Source organism: Pinus tabuliformis, chromosome 8, assembly GCF_031772625.1.
Source record: "Pinus tabuliformis cultivar Carrire ecotype Pingquan chromosome 8, CPIR1, whole genome shotgun sequence".
In the NCBI taxonomy this organism is placed as follows: domain Eukaryota; kingdom Viridiplantae; phylum Streptophyta; class Pinopsida; order Pinales; family Pinaceae; genus Pinus; species Pinus tabuliformis.
The window spans coordinates 2,070,329,573-2,070,347,667 of NC_142294.1; the positions used below are offsets into that span (position 1 = coordinate 2,070,329,573).

The 18,095-nt window shown below is 40.6% G+C and overlaps 1 pseudogene; it reads right to left on the reverse strand.

Moving 5' to 3' along the window:
- Positions 1 to 362: 362 nt before the first annotated feature.
- The window catches only part of LOC149244784 (peptidyl-prolyl cis-trans isomerase CYP40 pseudogene), a 73,937-nt pseudogene continuing 56,204 nt past the window's right edge, over positions 363 to 18,095 (reverse strand).

Consider the following 18,095-nt stretch of genomic DNA (forward strand, 5'->3'; position numbering starts at 1 on the left):
TTCTGCATAACACTGGGGCTGGTACAGGTTCTTGCAAAACATAACTTTCACTTAATTTCATTGCAGTTGTAGTATGGGTGTTGTAATGATGTCATGTACTGCCGCATTATCATTGATCCATCATCATCATCATTTTAAAGAAGATCGAACATCATAAAATCATAGCTCTGCTTATGAATATGATTGGTATCCTGTAGTTGTAATTGATGACTGTATTCATGTCAGTGTCCTCCAAACAGCCACTAATGAAAACCCAACATGAATTCTAACGACAAGCAACAAACAGAACCAATAGAAGGACCTATACAGTGATCCGTTCAACCTTTGGTGATGCAACTTTATTCATATGTCATTCTATTGGTTCAAACAGTCACTGCTGCTCCAGGGACCGATATGTTGGTAAGAAAACCAATAATGTTATTCTTTAGGTCTTGCTCCTGTTCATGCATATGCATCACCAGATCTCGAATCAGGTAGTGCACTTCATCATTTATATCAACTTCATCACGACCTTCTTTCTCCCAGCAAATGTCAAGATAGCGCAATGCCTTTCTGTATTTTCTTAAAGCCATCTTATAATCCCCTTTCTTGTAATTTTCATTCCCAAAACATTTCGCAGAATCTACCGCATTCATCCACCATGAAATTTCTGCAGATTTCTCATCAAGATCAGCTGGCCAGTCTGGATACAAATCTCCATCTTTGAAGAAATTAGCTATTCCATCATCTGATCCTTCTGGGATCTCCCCACAATCTGAAATTACCACATCTAGAGAAGGGCGGTCACTACTTTCTGTGGGAGTATGCTCATTGCCACGCACAACTCCCATGCCTTTAATTACCTTCCCAAAGACAACACGCTTTCCATCCAGATGGGAAGTCCTTGTTGTTGTGATGAAAAATTGAGAGACATTTGTATTAGGTCCAGAGTTTGCCATTGACAACATTCCTCTGCGCTCATGTTTCAGTTGAACGTTTTCATCATCAAACTTTAATCCATATATTGATTCACCCCCTGTACCATTTTGAACTGAAATGTCTCCACCTTGTATTATAAAACCTTTGATAACTCTATGGAAAGGAAGCACTTTGTAATGCAGGGGGGCGCCGGTATGAGGGCCAATGCACAAAGTCCTGAAATTTGGTCATATCCTCGACAAGTTCCTCGAGACTCTGCTGAACTATGACATGCCCCTTCTCCCGCTTCTCCGCTTTCTTGATGTAACTTTGATGGATCACCAGTCTCCACTTCCCCATTCTTTTTCTGCTGCGATCACAACGAACAAAGAAATCGAATGCAGTGAAGAAAACTTCCACACGAAATGCCAGAAAGAATTCCAACTGATGCACGAAACAGTGATTCAAGCCTGTGAACGCTCTAGAGTCTCGGTTGAGCCCTAGTTTCTTGATTTCTTCTGTGAAGTCGGTTTTCAATTCCAGTTGGATTTTGAAGAATTCGGGTAGCGGACAACACACTGAAAGGATGGCGAGGATAATATGTAGCCTGACAAGTGTAATCGTTGGTAAAAGGGAAAAAGGAAAGTTACAAGAGCTTCACGCTGGCTTGTCATTTGGGTGTAAGGTACATGAGTAGTCGAGGTGAATATACTACTTGCCACATGCCGTGTCCAGAGTCGATTCTAATAGTTAATTAACACTCAGCACATGTACATTAGCAATATATCCTCCCTCAGAAACTTGCCATGTGTCATAAAGAGCTGCAAAGACAACCTTCTCATAAACCGATTCTGATCGAGCATTGGTTTCAAAAAGGACCACGATTTTGAGACTTGGGTATAAAACAGAGTTTTGATGGACCTCCGTTGGTGATCATGAGAACCTGCCACAACAGCTGTGAGAAAGTAGAACTACCACTGGAATGTTCCCCTTCAAAGCATATGCAGACAACGGCAAGTCATATCATCCTCTTCCTTCAATGGAGTACAGGCCCACATATAACAGTTTGATAAACCTCGTTTCCTGCAGTGTTTCCATCAATTCACCTTAAATATCTGTCATTTCCCAATTTCGCAGCGCAGCCAGTGCAAGGTCAGTGTTTTCGCTACGAAATCACTAAAACAGGTTGCGCTGCGAAACTGCTAAAGGATTCATGCGCTGCTGAAACACTTTGTCCTTAGCTAGTCTGAACAATTTAGTCAACAGAATTTTTAGTGATAACACCTCGGATTAACCATTGTTGAGGAGCCTAGGGTCACTTGTTGGTAAACCTCAGATTGACAATGTCGAGGAGCCTTCAAGGGGATTGAGCTTTGTTACTTTGCCCTTGCGCGTAGATCGGATCGTAGACTGTTCCCCCAGTTGTATTTTTTGCTATTGGTAACCTTAGTGTCCATAAACTTAAGATTTTTTCCTAAGGTGATGGTGAAGGAAAGATCTCACTGTACCTGGAGCAGATGTCAAGTAAAATCACTTGGACTCTCTGGGGGGGTTCTCTTCACTCGAGATGGTTTTGTGAAGAAACTTGTGCTAGTTTGTTTCATTAAGCAGGTTGTCGGGGTAACTGTTCCAACCGCCCTTTCTGTATTAAACTTCTACTAAGTTGGATTTCATCACCAACTAGTGTTTTTAGTACGGGAAGTTACTGTTTGTGCGTGGTTTGAACTCTTAGATTTTTTAGGTGTGTGATTCAACTGTTTGTTTCTTTAGAGATTTTAGGTGTTTTTATTGAAATTTTCTTTGTTGGCGTGTGATTAATTAATATTTAATCGTGGCTGAATTACTGAGACAATCTCGTAGACTTCAAGGGAAACCTCCTGAGTACACACCAAGCCAACTTGAAGGGTTGTGAGCTCTCGTATCACCTAGTGACAGTAGAGTTGGATCACCAGAAGCCAGAGAGTCATATTTAATTGTTCATCCTGATTATCAAATACAAACAATAGAGTATATTCAAGAGCCAATTTCATTTTCCAAAGTTACTAGTAGTATTTCTCCTTCCAGTGAATTAGCTGAAGAACCTGAAATTTCTGAGCCTGACACTGAACCTGCTGTTTTGGAACCATCTTCAGGATTTGTTACTCCAACTTCTAGTGATCCTGGTTCACCTAGGGTAAGAAATATCATTACTCAAAATCTTCCTTCTGGCCTCATTTCTATTGAAGAACTTGTTAGTCCAGACGAAGATGTAACTCTTCCCGAAAACCAACAGACTTTAAATCTTAGGGAGCGTGAATCAATATTCTACAGTCCTTTTAGGAGTGACGCTTGGTATTTATCATTGACAATTTTTTTAGAAAACCCGGGTCTTAGTTTTTCACCACCTCGAATTCCTTTTCATCCTACACCAAGAGGTTATTATCCTTCTTCGATCATGTCAAGACAGTCATCTATGTTTTCCCAATCACGGAAACATTTTATCTGGCGGTCCTTCTGTTCCTTCGGGGTACCAATCACTCTCTAGTACTTTTACAGGAGCAACTCCTCGACCGACTGAACAAGATTTATCATCTGGTAGTAATGGAACTCAAATGTTGAACGCAGAGCAAATCCTTATGATGTTTGGTAGTATTCCAAATCCTCAACCTCAAGGTAGTCAGTTACTGCCTGGGGGGCAACCCCAAGGTAGTCAGTTACTGCCTGGGGGGCAACCTCAAGGTAGTCAATTATCGCCTGGAGGGCTACCTCAAGGTTTTGAACCTTCAGGACCGTACACACCCCAAGGTCAACCCCAGACTCAGTACATACCCCAAGGTCAACCCCAGACTCAGTACATACCCCAAGGTCAACCCTAGACTCAGTACATACCCCAAGGTTAACCCCAGATTTAGTACATGCCTCAGGGTTATCAACCTCAAGGTCAATACCCAACTCAAGGTTTCCAACCGTCTTCTAGTCAATCATTTTTATAAGGAGCTGGAAATGTACCACTTAATTATCAGCCCTACGTTCAACCAGGTTATGGTCCTCCATATGCACAATATTTTATGGTTCCATACTCCGGAATGAACATGGTGTGGGATCCGTCTCAAACTCAACAGACTATGCAACCTAATGTGTAGTTACCTAATCAACCTAGACAACCTTTGGTTTCTGGTCTAACCCAGCAACCTGTCCAACTTACTGTTCAAATCCCTGCACCTGGTTTAGTTCAGCAGCCTGGACCTAGCACACCTCGTACTCCATCTCAAACTGCTGCAACTTCTATTCAACCTACAACACCTGTTTCTGGAGTTTCTGTAGCTCTGATTTCTACTATCCCCGCGTCAGTGCAAATTCCTCAAGTCTCTGTGCCACAGTCAGGACCTAGAGTTCAGACTTCGGTCCAGATGCCTGTAGGACAAGTACGTTTTCCACAAGTCAACTGCAATTCATATATTAACAGTTCCAGGGACAGTATCAATTCGGTCCTACTGTAAAAAACCCAGTTTATCAGTATCAACCATATCCTGGCTATACTTATCAACAGCCTCAACAACCCCAGTTTGGTCCGGTTAATCCTGGTTTTCCAGGAGGTTATAACATTCCTAATGCAAATCCGATTCCAAGTTATCTTGGATATCCTCCTCCTGGAACTGGTCTCATTACTCAAGGTTTTTGCAACCCTAACCGTTAGTTACCATTTATTGCAACTTTGGATTTACCTGATTTGTCGCGCCTTACGAACGATCTGATTTACTATCTTCCGTATTGGCCGCCAATGCCTAGTAAGTTGCCTAGTGATATCCTGAAATTCGAGGGTAAGTCAGGAGAGGATCCATCAAATCACATTATGACTTATCACCTCTGGTGTGCATTTAATTCAATCATTGATGATTCAATTCGATTGCATCTTTTTCAACGAACTCTTATTGGTCTTGCCGCCAAATGGTACATTGAGTTACCACGAGGCTCTTTTAATAATTTCAATCAGTTAGCCACTGCTTTCTTAACTCATTTTCAGTTTCCTGTCAGATACGACAATGGCACGGAACTGTTAACTTCACTGAAACAATCCACGTCCACATATATTTCTGATCATATTCATGAATGGCGACGTAGAAGGCATTTAGTGAAAGTTTTCATTCCGAATCAAATTTTAGCGGAATGGTTCATTAAATCATTGTTACCCAAAATCACTGAAGATGTAGCTAAGGGAGGAGTTTTCACTGAAGAGCAAGTCATTGCTTAGGCTCAGTACCTTGACCTCGTCTATATGCAGTCAGGTACTTTACATGAAAAAATCCTTGATCTTCCAAAACACGGTCAAATAACTGCAGCTCCTTCAGGGTCTCATGCCATTGATGGTATGATTGGTTCAGTTAGTACTAAAAGTAAGAAGAAATTTTCAAAGAATTCTTCTCCTATAATAACTTTACCTGATTCCCTAACAAGATATTCTTCCGCTGAAATTTCTGCCGACATCCATGTCGTAGAATCATCTACAACCAAATCAAAATCCGGTAGTAAAAAGAAGGGGAAGAAGAAAAACAAACAAAATTGAAAAGATAAAATGGATAAAAATGAATCTACTGATGAAAAACGGAAACCTCGCTATCCTTGTTTCATTTATGACGAGGATCATTTTACCAAAGAATGCCCACATCGAGTAGAGGTTTCAAATTTCCTTAAAGGTTCTCAAATTCCTGTTGTCTTAAAGGATCCTTTTCCTACTCAAGATAGTAAGATGATTGGTTCTTCCTCGAATGCCTTAGAAGAACCCATTATGATGATGTCTCATGTCAGGATTGCAACACGATCACAAGATTATGGTAGTAAAATTCCTGTTGGTGGTAAAGAAGCATAATCTTTTAATTCAAACACATCAACTACACCTCCTCCTGGTTCCGATCCACTACAGATCGAGAAACCCAACCCTGACTTAGTAATCAAACCACCTGCTAAAGGTGTACTTCGTAAATCAGCTTTCAATCCACATGCGAGAGCTGCTCAGAATTACAACATTGTTGAAGACTTAGCTATTTCCCCTTCAACAATGTCGGCTTTGGAAGTGTTGCAATCGTGCCCAGCACAACATAAATTACTATTGTCTACTATAGGAGTTATCGATATTCAGGATTCGAACCTAATAATCTTCGATTTAGAGAATAGTACACCCCGCCTACCTCATCAAATGGCTTTCCAGATTCCAGTTTTAGTCAAAAACAGACCTTGCTTTCAGACTGTGATTGATGAAGGGGCTTCTACGTGTATTATGTCGATCCAGTGTTGGAAATCGCTTGGTTCTCCCACACTCAATCAGTCTCCGATAATTCTAAAGGCTTTTGATGGTCGGGGGTTCCATCCTTTTGGTATTTTTCACGATTTAACTATAGGGGTTGAAGGAAAAACCGTAAATCTATATGTGGAAGTGGTTGATGCCCCTCTAGATTACAACCTTCTCCTGGGTTGTAGTTGGTCTTATGCTATGACTGCTATTGTTTCATCGATTTTTCGGCTTATCAAGTTTCCTCATAATGGAAAGATCATTACGATAGACCAGCTGACTTATTTCTCATCCGACCCAGCCTCTACAGATAGTATTCAGCACATCGGTAAAACGACTATCCCTTACAAGGATGTTGGCGTAGGTTTGATTAAAGATTCTGGTTTACTGGGAACTTTTTCCTTCCCTCCTCCTAATGTATCGCCTTCTATTACAAATATTCATATGATTTCATCGAATACTGTTACTTTTGATGATCCTTGGATTGTACCTTCTGATTCTGAGGTGGATTCATTTGATGGCGCGATGCCTTTGAGTCCCTTTGAAATTGCATATCAGGCTGTACAGTCGTTTTTTGATTCCTGTTCAACTGAAACTGATCTTCACCCTATAATTGTTGTCAGTCCTTTCGCAAATGGGGGTATTGACTTTATTACATATAACCCTCACTCGGCCGGGGGGCATGCATATATTATCCTAGTGGTAGATTATTTTACTAAGTGGGCCGAGGCAATGCCTACATTTTCGGCATATGGCAAGACTGGTGCAACTTTCATATTCAATCATATAATTGCTAGATTCAGTGTTCCTCAAGCTATTATTACTGATCATGGAAATCACTTTTGAAATATCATGATGACTGAATTGACAGATCAACTTGGCTTGCACCACGATAGTTCTACTCCGTATTACCCGCAAGCTAATGGTTTGGTTGAAGCTATCAATAAAGTTTTAGTCACTACGATTAAACAAATCATTGGTATTCATTAGTCCAATTGGCATACCATGCTATTTTCAGCACTTTGGGCATATCGGACCTCAGTGAAAACATCGATTGGTTCCACTCCTTTTAAACTGGTCTACGGTTTGGAAGCAGTGTTACCTATTGAATGCGAAATTCCATCATTACAATTAGCCATAGAATTACTCTCAACTAAATCTGAAGAAGAGAAACATTTTTTTGTACTTAGCTCAGCTAGATGAGAATCGACACATTACTGTAATAGCAAACGAGACTCATGCAAAAAGAATGAAAGCTTAGTACGACAGAAGTGTTACACCTCATAATTTTTCAGAAGGAGACCTAGTTTTAGTATATGATCAAGCGAACGATAAGCTAGGGGCTGGAAAATTTGTACCTATGTGGCATGGTCCTTACATTGTTAAGCAAAAGCTAACAAAAGGGGCTTATGAATTGATACATTTTGACGGTGTCTTTTTGAATAAACGCAGAAATGGACTTTATCTGAAGAGATATTATGCTTAAATTCTGTGTGGAGATTTTTTGTTAGATTAGTTTCTTTACAGCTGGTGTGTTTTAGATTAGAAAAGTGTGCCTAGTTTAGAGAGTGCTCTTATCACTATTCCTGCTTATCTTGATTTTACTCTTGATATTGTAGATGTCGACGTCTCTTCAAACATACATTGGTTTTGCTGATGGTGCTTGTCATAGTACACGGAACATTTCTTCCGTAGCTTGGGTTATCTATTCACCCTCTGATGAGTTAGTGTCTATGCATGGGGTAAGCCTCGATCAAACAATGAATAACATTGCAGAGTATAGTGCAGTGATTGAGTTATTATCTGAATCCATCTCATTTGGGATTTGAGTTCATTACCACTCATACTTTCCTCCTCTGCAAGTCTAAAACATCAGTTCCTCATATCAAGTCTGGAAAATAAGAGAAAAGATTTCAAAAGTCTTTAAAACTCTGGTTTCGCACTTTATATTTGTCTTACCTGCAGTCCCGCACCTAATGGTCATGTCTTCTGCACACCTGACAGCACTGTCTCTGTGTTAAAGGTGCGGACCCCTATGAAAGTTAAAAAGGCATGAGTATATTATGAAAAAAACTCACTTTCAGTTATTTCTAGAAGCTTCTGGAAGGAATCTTGAGGTGGCAAGTTCACTCTTTTAAGGTTCATGTAACCCATACCTTAAGGAGCTAATCCCTTGATGTGAGGAGCTTATCCCTTTGAAGGAGGATTCTATCCCTTCATAGGTGGACTAGTAACCTCCTCCTCTGCACTACAAAAAGAAGCATTGAGCTGGTTACTTGGGAGTTGGAAGCTTAATATTTTTTTTGAGGTGAAATTCTGCTGGAACTTAGTCTTCTTTAATTGAGTTTTTATGAGGAGAGATTACATACCTCTAAGATCTCATTTGGAAGAGTGCAAGACTTGTCAAAGTAAAGGAAATTCCTGTTTCGGACCCCAGGAAGAGCTTGTTCAACATCAAGGCTGAAAAGGTTGTAAGGTTATTCTACTATTCAAAGTTAATACAAATATATTTATTTTTCTCAATAAGCTGTTAATTCATGGTTTATTTTATGGATTCCTTTATCACCATAATAGACACGATTTATAATATTTGCTATGTAGGTGTTATTTAATGTTTGCTTGTTTGTGATTGCAGGTCTTCAAAGGTAACTCTTTCGAACGATTGGAGGACGACTACTACGAACAAGTACTGGATCTAAGGTAGGGTCTTAACACCTTTGTAGTATTTACTTATAAATCGCATATGTCTTGAGAAAGATAGGTTTGTTTGTCTGTTTGTTGCTAGACTATCTTCTGATACTAGGGAGATCGGTCTTGTCCGCAAGATCGATTTATCTGGCCAACATGAACTGAAGGTAGATCCCTCTAAGGTTGAAGTCATTGTGAATTCGCCTAAACCCAAATCTTCTACAGAGGTTAGGAGTTTCCTAGGGGCAGCACAATACTGGAGAAAGTTTATTGCTAACTTCTCATTGCTTTCAGCTCCATTACATCCTTTAACAAGTTTGAAACGAGTGTTTCAGTGGGGAGGCAAATAGCAGAAAGCATTCAACACCTTAAAAGAGAAAATCAGTACAACACCAGTACTAGCACTTCCAGATCTTCAACATCCATTTGAGATTGAGATAGATGCCAGTGACTATGCCATAGGAGCAGTGTCGATGCAACACAGAAAGCCCATATGCTATCATTCTAAGAAATTTACTTCTGCAGTAGTTAATTATAATACATATGATAAAGAATTGTATGCATTAGTACAAAGTGTGAAAAAGTGGAAACATTACTTAATGGGCAAATAACAATCATACATACAGATCATCAGCCACTTCAATATTTGCACTCACAAACTAAATTGCAACAATCAAGACATTATAGGTGGATGATTTTTCTACAACAATTTCATCTTGTCATCAGATATAAGAAGGGCATACACAATAAGGTTGTAGACATGTTGTCAAGACCAATCATAAATGCATCTACTATACTTAAGCATAACTCAATAATGCATGAAAGTTACATTGAACAATATGCTCAAGATGTAGATTTTAAAGATGTATATGCAACTTTAAGTCATGGCAAACAAGTAGAAGAATTGGATTATTATGTAAAGGACCAACTCTTATATCATTTGGGAAAGTTACGCATTCCACAAACTGAAAGAGTTAACATAATCCAAGAAGCACATACTTCTCTCATATTAGGTCATTTTGGTGTAAGTAAAATAATTGCATAATTGCAAAGATTCTGTTATTGGCCAAAAACGCATGAGACAGTTTCTAGATATATCAAAGGATGTACAATGTGTGCTATAAGCAAGCCTAGTAATAGGAAATTAGGCTTGTACACTCCACTTCCAATTCCTTCTCGTCCTTGGGAAAGTGTTTCCATGGATTTTGTTGGGGGGTTGCCAAAGTCTAGGAAAGGTCATGATTATTTGTATGTTGTTGTGGAAATGTTCAGTAAAATGTGTATTTTGATACCATGTAACAAGCAGGTTACAACTGAACAAACAACAAAGTTGTTCTTTCAGAATATATAGGTTCATTTTGGGTTACCCACTTCTATTGTATCTGATCGAGATTCTCAATTCGGGTGGAAGTTTTGGTCAAGTCTATGGGAGTTGATGGACACCAGGTTGAAGAAGAGCACAAAATTCCATCCACAAACAGATGACCAGACATAATTGGTCAACAGGACAATGATCCAGTTGCTCAGAGGCTTTTGCAACAAGCATCCCAAGCTTTGGGATGAGCATTTGTGTTATGTGCAGCATGCTTACAACCATGATGTATATCAGCAAAGACAGAATGCAAGGTGAAGGTAAGAACCTAAAACCAATAAGGTATGGACCTTTCAAGATACTTGAAAGAATTGGTGAAAATGCTTTTCACCTTGATTTGCCAACTTATATGCAGATCTACTCAGTCATAAATGTAGAAAACTTGAGATTGTATGAACCTTCATTGATTGAAGATCCTAAAGAGCAAAGTCAGTTGCCTTCTATTGAGGATCTGTTGCCTGAGTATCTCAATGAGTTACAAGAGGACACAGTTCTGGACAGGAAGGTAAGAACTACATGTCAAGGGGATGTTGAGTACCTAAGAGTAGGACTCAAAGGTTCAAATCCAAGCAAGGCACGATGGATAGAAATTGGACAAGTGAGGGAACTGTATCCTCACTTGATCGATGCCTAAAACCAACTTTTTGTGGTCCAAAAATCTTTTCAGTGGGGAGGCCTGATCCAAAATGGATCTTGGAAAAACCTCTTAAGTCTTCAATTGTATTTACAATGGGAAAATATGTTTCGAAGTCCCTTAAAGAATTATCGCATCGTAGCCTTTTATCGCACCGGAGAAATATATGTTTAAACCATGAAAAACAGAGTATAGCAGCAAAACCTTCATCGCATTCCACACACACACACACACACACACATATTACAATGGAGCTTCATTATCGCATCGAGCAAAAACCAAAGTGAAGTGTTAAAAGACCGTTGCCTTGAGGAATTGCGACATCGATCAACGCGATTTGAGGAGGGTCGTTGATCGAGCGCATAGATCAACGGTCCAGATCAACTACCAATATCACATCGCATGGAACCAAAGTGAAGTTAAAACATGTGTATGTTGAATAACCTCAGGATCGAAAGATCTGATCACCCAACGAATATCGGGTGCTAAAGTAATCGGACTTTAATTAAGAAATCAGACCCAAACTCTAATAGATTGGGAGTTTATAATTCCCATTGGGTCCATAAAGTTGGTTAAGTGTCGAGAAATTTGTTCACCCGAAATCGCTGTGGACCGTCGGATCCAATAAGTATAGATCAATGATTGTGATTGAATCGACGATCGCTGATCGGAAAAGTTGAGGACTGGAGACAATGAAACAGCGATACGTCGATAACCGATAAGGCCGATCAGTGCGATCGAAGATTGGGGAAGTGAAGCGACATGTGATGTATGAAGGGGCAATGAGTGGACCCGACAGGGTTATAGGTGTGGCAGTATAAAATTTGAAATCCGATATGAAGCGTTTATCCAGTTTTTTAGTGTTTTAATGTATTTTTTCGTATTTCCATTATAAACCCAAATACAAAGGGGACCATGGCATTTGGATCACTGTGACTTGCGATAGCGATAGAACGCAGACCCGAAAGGTTTATAAGTCAAACTATATATCTTTTGAAGTCTGGCTTTGGCAGATTTTCCACTGTTTTTCAGTGTCTTCTGTGTATTTCTCTGTGTAAATAGAGGAGAGTGTTTTCTGGGATTTTCACCCACGCCTAGTCCTTTTCGTTTGTAAAAAGGTGGCAATGATGTATTAAGCATTATGACTGTTAGTGTCGGTCTTGAAGCCCTCCATCAGTGACCCAAGCTCTTTGCATTTGCATAGGTAGGTGTCTCATCATTGTTAAGTTTTGCATCCCGTTAGGCATGCCATAGCCTTGAAGGAGGAGCTGGTTTATTTATGCCCCTCTTGGTTTTGCTGGATCAGGTCATATCAGTCATTAAGCTCTTTCAAGCTTGTCTTGTTTTGTCTTGAGGTCAAAGGTCCTAGGTCTAGGGTTTTGGTCATTTATCTCTGCAAGGTCATGTCTTTGAAAGTCCTTGAGTGCCCAGCAAGCCAGAGAGAGGATTGTAAACATGTTTCTTTGATATTTTCATCATGTACAGTTCATTTTTAACCTTGGATTTAAAAACTCTGTTTTTAAAGCCAAGGTCATGTTAAATTTTTGTAAAAAGAATGAAATTCCAAAAAGTCTTCAAAAGGACAGCAGTAACCCTGGTCCCCTTGCCAAAGTCTCTCAGATGATCTACCTGCAAAAAGAATCAAGTCAAAGCACTCAATGAGTCAAATTCAGGATAGAGGAAACCAAAAATCAGTGTTATAAAGTGTCAAAAGAAAAAACATTAGAAAGTGGGTTTGTAAATGAAATTTTTTCAAATGAGACTTATAAAAGCCCAAATTCCCTCCTTTCACTCTCATTGTGCATTCTAACGCTTGCAAGAGAGATAGAGAGAGTGATTGAGAGAAAGGAGCGAAAGAGGAGCAATTTCGGGCAGCAGAGAGGGGCGCGACCCGTCGAACCAGGTGCGCGACCCGTTGAGAGCTCTTCCGCGGTTCAGAAAAGCAACGTGCGCGACCCATTGGGAGGGGCGCGACCCGTTGGGCGGCCTGCGCGACCCGTTGGGCGGCCTGCCCGACCCGTTGAACTGTTTTGCTGCAAACTTCAAACAAAATTACCCAATCTTTCTCCAAGCCACAAATTTGTTCGAGGTAGGTGGTCTAATCTTAAAAAATCTTGTTGGTTATGAATGGTGGATGTCTTGAAAATGTTTGAATGATCAAATCATGCAAGTGAAAATACATTATATGGCTGCAATGTTAATGAGCAAACTGTGCTAGGGTTTATGTTGTTTCAAGTTATTTTTCCCTTTGGTTTGTTTCCCTCCTTTCCCTTTCACTCACCCTTATATGTTCATCTCCTTTCCCATATTATTTTACAAATGAAATGCAAATCTTTCCCCGTCCCTAATGACTAAAAATGTAAACCCTACCCGTTTCCCAAAGCATACAAAACCCTAATTTCCCTCTACCATATACATGTGTAAACAAAAGGAAAAATTCATGTGAAAACAAAAGAAAATGTTGATGAATATATCAGCAGGTTTGGTGTATGGTTTCCCTATTTCCCCTATTAATACATGTATGCATATTCCCATGTTCACTTTCATACATGTTTTTTCCTATATGTAATGATCTTTGCAAATGATTTCCCAATTACAAATATGTGTTCCTATATGCATAATGATTTGCAAAATTTCCCTTAAAAATTCCCTGTAATATTTATATATTCCCATTCCTTGTTAAAAGATCCCTCCCCTAACATTTCCCTCATGTCTTTTTCCCCTTGAAACAACATAGAGTTCAGCACTTTTTGCAGGCAGAGACAACAGTTCAGTTTGTCCACTTTGCTCCTAAACCATGTCAGAAACTGAAAGTTATGAGCAAAGTGATGACCATTCATCATCTACAGAGGCTGAGGTACAGAGGAGGCCTCGTAAGGGTGGTAAGGGTGGACATCATAAGCGAGAGGAGCCCACCTCTTTGGCAGAATTACAGGCCTGTCCTATGGCAGTCACTTGTTTTCGGTACATGTCTTGTTATGAGTTCTGTGAGAGGATTTATGGGATTCAGCACCATAGAGAGTTGGCCCGCTTGTTTGTTTTACACCTCCATGATGGACATGTCACTCTGGCAGGGGTGAGCTTTACATTGACACCCGAGGTGATCTCACAGGCTACAGGGATATCGAATGTGGGTGAGGTGTGGCCTAAGCGCAGGTTGCTAGATTTTGTTCACTTTGAGCCCTATGTCCGGCCACCATTCGTGAGACATTTGGCGGGTGTTTTTCCATTCAGATTTCTCCGGAGCGAGTATGCTCCCATCATGAGGCTTATTATGCATTATTTTACCTGTGAGGGCAGATTTTCACAGGTGTACTCATATCACATTCGCCTTTTGATGCATTTCACGCGAGTGAGGATGATGAACATCCCGGTCTTCTTCTTTCATAACATTCAGAGGATGGTGCCCATGTTGCAGAAGAAGACCCCGGCCCAGCAGTACATGAGCTTATGTCATTATGGTTTGATTCAGCTCATAGTCTCACCTCAGTTGACTCAGCAGGGCATCTCATGGGAGGAGTTCATCTCCCGTGAGTTTTGCACAGCACCACCCCAGCCACATCCCGAGGTCATTCATGAGGAGGGTGGACCGTCTCAGCAGCCTGATATTCTGGTCACTAGACATGTTGTTTCTTCACCTCGGCTCACATATCAGAAAGGCCCGAGGGCCTTATTTGCAGCAACTAGGCGAGTACTATCTCCACAGCAGGTGGAAGGGGTCTCGCCTTCATCTTCAGCTCAGCGAGTGTTATCTCCACATCAGGTGGAAGGGGCCTCGCTTTCTTCACCAGCACAGGTACTACAGAGGGGCAAAGAGCCCATGATTCATGAGGGTCCGGTGATTGATCTTGAGGCCAGTTCTCCTAGCCAAGAGGCGAAGGAGATCATTTAGCATCTCAAGGCTGAAAATGATGTTTTGCAGAGGAGAATTGAGGGTGCCCAATGGAATATCACTTACCTGGAGCAGCGGAACAAACAATTGGAGGAGGAGAAAGCACTTGATGAGCTATGGAGGATTCGTAGCGACCGATTCTTGAACCGTAGAAGACCCGGTGATCCATTGCCTGCTGACTGAGAGTCTATGCTCATTCAGGAGAATGCCCGCTTGGAGAGGCTGTTGGCTAAGGCCAACCAAGAGAAAAAGCTGCTGAGAAACATGAAGAATCACTATTGGGCAAGGATGCATGTATGCAAGGCCAAAATGAAAATGTTCCAAAGGAGGTTGTCCGAGGCTCTTAGGCGGAGGAAGAAGACCAATCCACTCCGTATCTTGGCTGAGGAATCCCTCAAAGATCATGGTACTCACTAGCTCAGCCATAGCACAAATCCCAAAAATTTTTGAGAATTTTGGGTAATTTTGGCAATTTTTGGAAATTTACAGGTTTTGGCTCCTCAACGGGTCTCACCCCCAGTGAGACCCTTTGTCATGGCAACTCCTTTTCACAAAAACTCAGCATTTCGCGATTTTTTATGCAAATTTACATATGCCCATGGATGGACTTGAGTTTTTATGGGGTTTTGGGCCTCCAGAAGGTCAAAATACATGCAAAATTTGACTTTCTGCCCCTTTTTTGAGTTGCAGAAAGCAGTCTTGGGAGAATTAAATTTTGACTAGGCAAATGACCTCCAAATTAAAAAATTCCAATTGGGTTGGAAAGTAGACTCACAGACCTTTCCAACGAGCTATCCTGTACCCAATTCTGACACCTGCAAGTGCCCCAAACAGAGCTCCAAAGGGGCGAGACCCGTTGAGCAGGGGGGCGCGACCCGTTGAGCAAACTTTGCCAGATTTCACTGTATAGCTCGGAAAAGCACAGTTTGACTTGGTTTGACTTTTTGGGGTTGAAGATGATTATCTTTGATGTAATTTTGGTAACTCTAAGACACTTTTACTCTTGTTTAACACTTCTAGAAGATTCATTCATGTAAAGGGTAAAAATTGATTGTATGAACTGGTTTCCAAGTTTATAGAGGCAAGTTGTTTTGACTGCCTATTTTCTAGTATCTAGTTTAGAAGTTGTTGAAACAGCTCCTAGGATAGTGAGCTCGACCCATGGAGGCAGGGAAAGAGGTTAGATCATCTATATTATGTACTTTCTTGCTCATTTTCATGGTTGGACTCTTGAGGGAGAAGCTATCATTGTATATTTTCACTGTATCTCTGCAATTTTTGGCTAAGGAAGACCAGGGTTTTGCAGTCATCTTTGGGATTCTTGTGGACTCATGTGTTGATGGTGTGTTTCTCAATGTTCTTGTAAGCTTTGTTATGTGATTCATTTCCTTTCTTTACTGCTGCACATTAAACAAATGAAGTGTTAAAGTACGAATTCATGCTAGCCATGCTCTGCTTTTAAATTTGTTTAATTTCAATGTTTTCTACTGTCTAAAGGGAATTCAAAGTCATTGTTTGCTCTCTTTAGCTCCTTATCTTTCATTCCTGATCATCCATCTCACTTTAAGGCATCAAAACTGTTTCCTACCTTGCCCCAAGGAACCCCCTGCAGAAACTGTGTCCAATCCCCGCACCCAAAATTGCAATTCCTCAATTTGCCACCAAAAACCCAAAAAACCCCAAATCCACCTTTTTAATCAGTTTACTAGCCTAATATCAGTGTTACCTTGTTGGTCATCTCATCCCATTGAAGATTTACCGAGATTGACCGGAGAGAGCCTTCTACTGCCCCGTAGGGCTAGCTACGAGGCTGAATGGTTTGATGTAGCCTTGAGGTTTACCTTTCTCAGCCTGAGGTGAAATTTCAAGCGCTAACATACTGGCAACCATACTGGGGAGAACATCTAATCCTTTGCTCATTGACGTGTTATTTCATAGGTCTTAGACGGAGCCTGAAGTTACGCCAGGTAGCCTTCGAAAACGCTCTTGTTTTACATCAGCGCAAGTAGATAAACGCTACTTCAGTCAATCTCCATGAGCTTGTGAACATAGTGCTTCATTGAACTCCTATACCAGTTTAATTGTTAACTCTAAGCCGTGGATGATAGGTTGAGAGTTTTCACAGGCTGAATGCTTTTTCTTTCCTAGTCATTTTGAGAAAACAAGCTGGCTACAAATCCTAAACCCATTTTTAGATCTCATTCATGTCCAACTATTTTTGATTATCTTGAAGATTTAGATTTTGACGAAAGCTTTGAATTATCTCTGTTTAAAGCTAAATCTGAAAGTGCACTCGATTCTCTAGTTCTTGACCCTGATTTTGCAGCTGCTATTGAGTTTGAGAGACATAATAAATTGGTTGAAAATTTCATCCTTAGACATCTTCAGTCACGTATTCAAGCTACTACCCTTGCTGATTTTGTTGAGAATATTTCTGATCACATTGGATCAACTATCACGGCTCACGAAGAAGCTTATCCTCCTTATGTTTCAGTTTCACCTATAATCACCTATCCTGAATCAGCAGTCGGTTCTCCTCCTTCTTCTCCTACTCCTCTGACTCCCCCAACTCCACAAACTACATCTCCTCTTGTTATAATCCCTGCTATCACAGCTCCTTCACCTCATACTCATCCTACTCCCCCACCTAGAGCAATGGCTGCCCGGTTTGCCCCATTGGTTTTACCTGCAAATCTTCATGATATGCCAGCTGATTACCAAAGTAAAATCCCCATGTTTGATGGCACTCCACAAAGTATTACAGCTCAGCAACATATCGACAAGATGACCACATTTTTTGATCTATATGAGTTAGATGAGGAAGATGTCACCATGCGGTTATTCGTGCAAACATTTGCAGGAGAAGTTAGAAAATGGTTCAGAGGATTGACAACTAACAACATTACTACTTTGGAAGCACTTCAGAATCAGTTTTTAGATCGGTGGGAAATCAGAAAGGATCCGCTTCAAATTAATGCCGAATACAACAACCTCAAGCGTAATCCGGGTGAGTCTGTTCAAGATTACATAATCAGGTTCAATACAGTTTATAATGCTATTCCCGATGATTTGAGGCCATCTAGAAAATCAGCACTTCTTAAGTTCCCGGATGGTTTTGATCCGGAGATGGCCTATTCATTGAGAGACAGAGATCATGAGGTGGGCCATTATGCAACCAATTATCCAGTGAATAAATCCAAGAAGGGATTCTCGGAAGGATCTGAAGGTGAGGACCTAGCCTCTCAGTTCAAATTGGATTTTACCCTCATTGCATGCATGGTTTCATCGATGATGGGTTGTGGTTGGTTTCTTGACAGTGGAGCCTCATTCCACATGACCGACGATA